Genomic DNA, 6034 nt, shown 5'->3' with positions numbered 1-6034 from the left:
TCTGCCTCTTTGGAAAGGCATAGAAAAGTTTGGGGACTGAGTCTTCAAGAGAGTGAGGTACGGTGTGGAAAGTCTGACTGTGGTAGTCAAACAAGGCTGGAGTTTACTTCTTGCTTGGCCATCAATACTAATAAAAGGGTAATATGCTAAGTAGACCGGGAGACCTTCCGGGCAACCTTCCGAACGTTCTTCCAGACAAAGCCTGGGGCTTGGCCAGCCTGCAAACAGCAATTAACCCCTCACCCAGGCTGGCCACGACCCCAGTGGGGACCCCCATGCTGAAGGGGGTGTGCCAGCCTGAAAACAGGCCTCAGCCCCTTGCCTAGGCTGACCACGCCCCCCAGCAAAGACCCGAACCCTAAATGGAGTGTGGCCAGCCTGTCAATGGCCCTTAGCCCCTCGCCCAGGCTGGCCACAACCCCCAGTGAGGACCCTCATCCTGATGGGGGCATGACCAGCCTGCAAATGGCCCTCAGCCCCTTTCCCAGACAGGCCACACACCCCCAGTGAGGACACTCACCCCAATGGGGGCGTGGCCAGCCTGCAAACAGCCATCAATCCCTCACCCAGGCCAGCCATGCCCCCCAGAGGGGAACCTCACCATAATGGGGGTGTGGCCAGCCTGCCAACAGCCATCAGCTCCTTGCCCAGGCCGGCCACGCCCCCCTTTCAAGGCAGACCAGCCAGCCCCCACCCATGCACCTTGCCACTATATATGCTAATAAAAGGGTAATATGCTAATTAGACCAGGAGATCTTCTGGATGTCCTTCTGAACAAAGCCATGGTGGCAGGGCCGAGGCAGAGGTGGTTAGGGGCGATCAGGCCAGGAGGGGAGGGCAGTTGAGGGTGATCAGGCTGGTGGGGAGGGCAGTTGTGGGTGAGCAGGCCATCAGGGGGAGCATTTGGGGGTGAGCAGGCTGTCAAGGGGCGCCGTTGGGGGCGATCGGACTGGCAAGAGGGGGGGAAGTTTGGGGTGACCTGGCTGGCAGGCAGAGTGGTTAGGAGCCAGTGGTTCTCAATTGTGAGAGGGGTTTCTGAATGCCAGTTTAGGCCTGATTCCTGTGAGATCAGGCTTAAACTGGCAGTCGGACATCTCCTGAGGGGTCCCAAATTGGAGAAGGTGCAGGCCAGGCTGTGGGACAACCTCCCCCATGCACGAATTTCATGCTCTGGGCCACTAGTTTAATTATATAAGACTCTGACAAGTAACTTGACTTGTTACAACTCCATATTCTCATCTGAAAGTGGGACTATTAATGAATGCTTCACTGAGCTGTTATGAGAATCAGTGCATTAGCATTCATAATGCTACCTGTTCAAAGTTTAGAATATAGAAATACTCAATAAATGGAGGCATATTACTCTTATTCAACTATGATTAGCCATTGATAAGTAGTTCTCTCAAAAGTTAGAAAGATTTGGTATTTGTGGGCTTTGTTTTATTTATTGTTTTAAAAATATATTTATTGATTTTTTACAGAAAGGAAGGGAGAGGGATAGAGAGTTAGAAACATCGATGAGAGAGAAACATTGATCAGCTGCCTCCTGCACACCCCCTACTGGGTATGTGCCCGCAACCAAGGCACATGCCCTTGACCGGAATCGAACCTGGGACCCTTGAGTCTGCAGGCCGACGCTCTATCCACTGAGCCAAACCGGTTAGGGCTGTGGGCTTTGTTTTAATTATTAATTTATTTAAGATATTAAGTTATTTTTTAGATTTTTACTTTTGAATAAATTATACGCTCACATACATATACATGTATATACAATATTGCTGTATATATGTCACACACGGAACATGTCATACACTTCCTTAACCTGGAATTATCTCTGATTATTTTTACACCGGCTGCACTATCCTGTTTATAATATCTGCAAAGCCTGGGATAGGAGTTTTGGTTTTCTTGTAGCTCCAACAAATTCTAGCACAAAGTATTATTGTAAATAGAAACCAACAAAAATATGAAATAAGTTAAAATATTAGCTTTATTAGTTGCCATCAATGAAAATTTAATATTAATACATATTCAATTAAATGTATTTTCTTCTGTTTTTAAAAACAATTACTATCATTAACATGAACCATTTATGGGGATGTCAGTTTAAATAACAAGAGAAGGGAATTTCTTTATAAACATTATTAATTTAATAATAGTAATATATTTACTTTATTATTCATTCGTATTACTTTTGCAATAACTTATTAGTTGTTTTAATTGTAGTCTGGCACTATTCCCACAATTCTTTTACTATGAATTAGAAAACATACCAGTTATATAAAGGAGTAATACTAAGACATTGATATGTATTTGGAATAAGTATAAAATAAAATATTTTGCATCCGCATCATATTAAAATAAGATTCTTTTGTTCTTTAGTGCCACATAATTAAGTATAAGTTGGTTCAGGTTGTAATGTAAGATATACAACTCTACCATGATGTTTTTGCATGATTTGAAATATTCATTATCTAAAATAACAACATAATAACTTATTAAATAAGTCCACATTATTGCCCTAGCTGGTTTGACTCAGCAGATAGAGCATCAGCCTGCGGATCCAGGGTCCCAGGTTTGATTCTAATCAAGGGCATGTACCTTGGCTGTGGGCATATACCCAGTAAGGGGTGTGCAGGAGGCAGCTGATAGATGTTTCTCTCTCCTTGATGTTTCTATCCCTCTTCCTTCCTCTCTGTAAAAAATCAGTAAAATATATTTTAAAAAAATAAGTCCACATTATGATGTCTGATTAGTGAGAAAATAATATATTTCTGAATATGTGATTCTTTGGGCATTCAACATAGATTTTTGGCAGCTTGCACTGTAAAGAGATCCAAATAATAGCTTTAATTATAGCAGATTTGACCTTTTCAAATTTATCTCACACATTTTGGAATGATGTACTTACAAGATTAAAGCTGTCAGTAACTTAAAATTTTCTCTATCTCTTTGGTGGCTAAATTCATTTGGATATAATAAAAGGTTTTGTGAAGGGCAAGTAATTGATTTTTCAGTGTGATTCAAAATATAACAGTAAATTTAAGTATTTTAGCTTCTGAGGATAGTTTCAAAGTTCTTTGGAGGAGACTGTCTGCAATATATAATGAAGGAAAGTATTTTTTTCTTTTAAATGGACAGATATATTTTAATTTTGTGAAAGGGTTACCTAGTATGATTTCTTTTCCATTCTTGAAAGTAATTATATTGCGTCCTATAAAGTAAAAATGTGCCTAATATTAAAAGAGAATTATGATGACTATTACTGCCAAATATTTTCTGATACTAGAAATGCATTTAAGAACTAATTTCTAGCCTTTCTGTATGAACATGAGTTTATACATGCATTCATCTATGTCATTGTGTTTATAGACTAACAAGCCCATATACCTCTTACTCCCAAAAAAGCTTTCTAATAATCTACACTAAATTTGAGACACCTGAAAAATAATCAGAAGTTGGGATATTTACATGTGCAGGAAGTAGATTATAGTCCAAATTGAAACAATATGGTTATCTAACCCATGTGTTTTACAGAGTATCTTTAATACTTCAGTTTTGAACGCAAAATAGATTTTTCAGAAAATGCTAAATCATGTTGCAAGTAACTCTTTCTAGTAGCAGATGCCCTTTATCAATGTAAACATCCTATTCTATTCAATAAAGGATTTGTTATTTCATCCGTAATATTTTCCCCCCCACACAATGAATTAATCAAAAATTGGCAATGAATACTACTACAGATAGAAAAATAATTTTAAGTCATTCGTTTTATGGAAGTTATTTTTCCTTCTGTTTAAATTTAGTATGAACAGTCAGTTGTATTTATTTACGTACTAGGGGCCCAGTGCACAAATCCGCGCACCTTGAAAGGAACTGTGGGCCGCGAGACTGTGGCCCATCCTCTGTGCCCCTGCCAGGCCCCTCCTGCCATGGCCCCTCTCTGCTGGCAGCCCTGGTCTCACTGCTGCTGCTCCCACACGATGATGGCACCAGCCCCACTCACACCCACTGCTGGCGCCGGCCCTGGCCCCACTCGCAACTGCAGCTGGTGCTGGAGCCACTGCTTGCACCTGCAACCGGCACACAGTGCCTGTCCCCATCGCTCAGTGCATCAGTGGGTGCAAGTGGTGGCTGCCCTGATCACCCCTCAGGATCAGGGGGAGGTGGGGAAGGCCTGAGGGGCGATCGGGGCTGGCAGCCACCACTTGCATCTGCTGACAGCGTCGAGAGATCAGGACCACCTCCAGGTGCCAGCTGCGGATGTGAGTGGGGTAGCACCGGCAGAGGGTGCGAGTGCCAGGTGGGACTGCAGGGAGCAGGAGCAAAGAATTTTCAGTAACCACCAGAGGCTTGCCACAATGACAGCAACCAGTGCCCCGCCTTGGTCTGGTGCCCCTGCTCATCTGCTCCACCATCCCACCACGGCTGACGCCAGCTATGTTCCGTGCATGCCCCCTATTGGTCAGCACACATCATAGCAACTGGATATTCAGTTGTTCAGTTGTTCTGGTTGTTCCACCATTCAGTATACTTGCATATTATCCTTTATTATACAGGATTTTTATCAAATGTTTTCACTAATACCTGTGTAGTTGAAAATATTTATGGAAAATTAATATTATTTTGTGTAGAATCATTTGTTCATGTAATGAATTCATTACTTTTATATTGTATATACTTTCTTGCCTAATATTTATTTATTCCAGGGTTTTACGGGTAGGAAATTAGAGATGTTTTTAAACAGGTTATCTCATATGTATAATTTATAATAAAATTGAATAACTTTGTTTTAACATGAGGCCAATAGTAGATGCAGGAGAAAGTTTTTTCACTCTTAATTATCTTTCACATAGAAATAAAATTTGAAAATATTTATCATGTAAGCTATTATCTTAGTGAAATATAACTTTATTCCTTTAATAAGACATAAAGAGAGTACATAAACCATTGTAATGTATTTTAAAATGTATGAGAGCACGTGTAGATTTTATTATAGATTTTAATTCATTCTAAATTACCCATGTAGTATTCAGTGACCAAGACTGATATATTTTAACTGAGTATTTATCTTAGATATCATTCAAAATTAGAAAAACCTATAAAATATACGTCTATTAATTTTTGCAAACACATTGATTATTATTTCACAACCAGTTACCTAAACAGAATCTTGAAGTTCTTAAGAAACATAAAAAGCTGAGCTACTATTGTAATGTAGCATGACACCTATGCTAAATATTGGGGGGAAGGTTATTATTATTTAGCATTAATGTCATCACCTTCTTTTGTATTTCAAATGAGAAATTGAAATTTTAAATGCAGCATTATTTGCAGAAAAAAGTGTTAAATTTTAAAACGTAATACACCCATGCACACACAGACATATTTGTATAGTATAAGAAGAACATTTTTATTTGTTTTGAAATAATATTTAAATATTGATATATTTTTTTTTTAGTTCAATCAGAATTATACTGTACGTTGTGAAATCATTATAAGAGGATTCTTTTAACATTAAGAAACATGTATTGCCACATTCTGATACATTATAACTGAATTTTCTTATCTACACTAATAAAAGAGAAAGATATAAATTGACCATCCCTTCGCGATGCCCACCGACCAATCAGGAGTGAGTATGCAAATTAACCTGACAAAGATGGCAGGCCTGTGGGCAGTGAGTATGCACCAAGTGGCTGTGGGCAGGGCAGGATGCTGTGCCATGGCGAACATGCAAGAGTTCTGCACCACCCCAGCTTCTGGACAGTGTGGGAAGGCGGAAAGGTGGCTGTGGCCTGAACGAAGGTGGTATTGGCGGCCAGGGGAAGGAAGATCTATTCTTGCACGAATCTTCGTGCATTAGGCCTTCAGTCCTATCTAATAAAAGAGAAACATGGTAATTGGCGTACGACCGCTACCCTTCCCATTGGCTAATCAGCGAGATATGCAAATTAACTGCCAGCCAAGATGGCGGCTGGAAGCCAGGCAGCTTGAAACTAACATGAGGCTTGCTTACTTCAGTGAGGGAGGA

General features: G+C 40.3%; 1 protein-coding gene across 1 annotated transcript in view; it reads left to right on the top strand.

Annotated features, from left to right (window-relative positions):
- SGCZ (sarcoglycan zeta) overlaps window positions 1-6034 on the top strand; it is a 633314-nt gene that overhangs the window by 464107 nt on the left and 163173 nt on the right. The window lies entirely within an intron of this gene.

Source organism: Myotis davidii, unplaced genomic scaffold (genome assembly GCF_000327345.1).
Source record: "Myotis davidii unplaced genomic scaffold, ASM32734v1 scaffold71, whole genome shotgun sequence".
Classification (NCBI taxonomy): Eukaryota; Metazoa; Chordata; class Mammalia; order Chiroptera; family Vespertilionidae; genus Myotis; species Myotis davidii.
The sequence above is the reverse complement of the archived record's forward strand: the minus strand, read 5'-3'. Positions and strand labels throughout refer to the sequence as shown.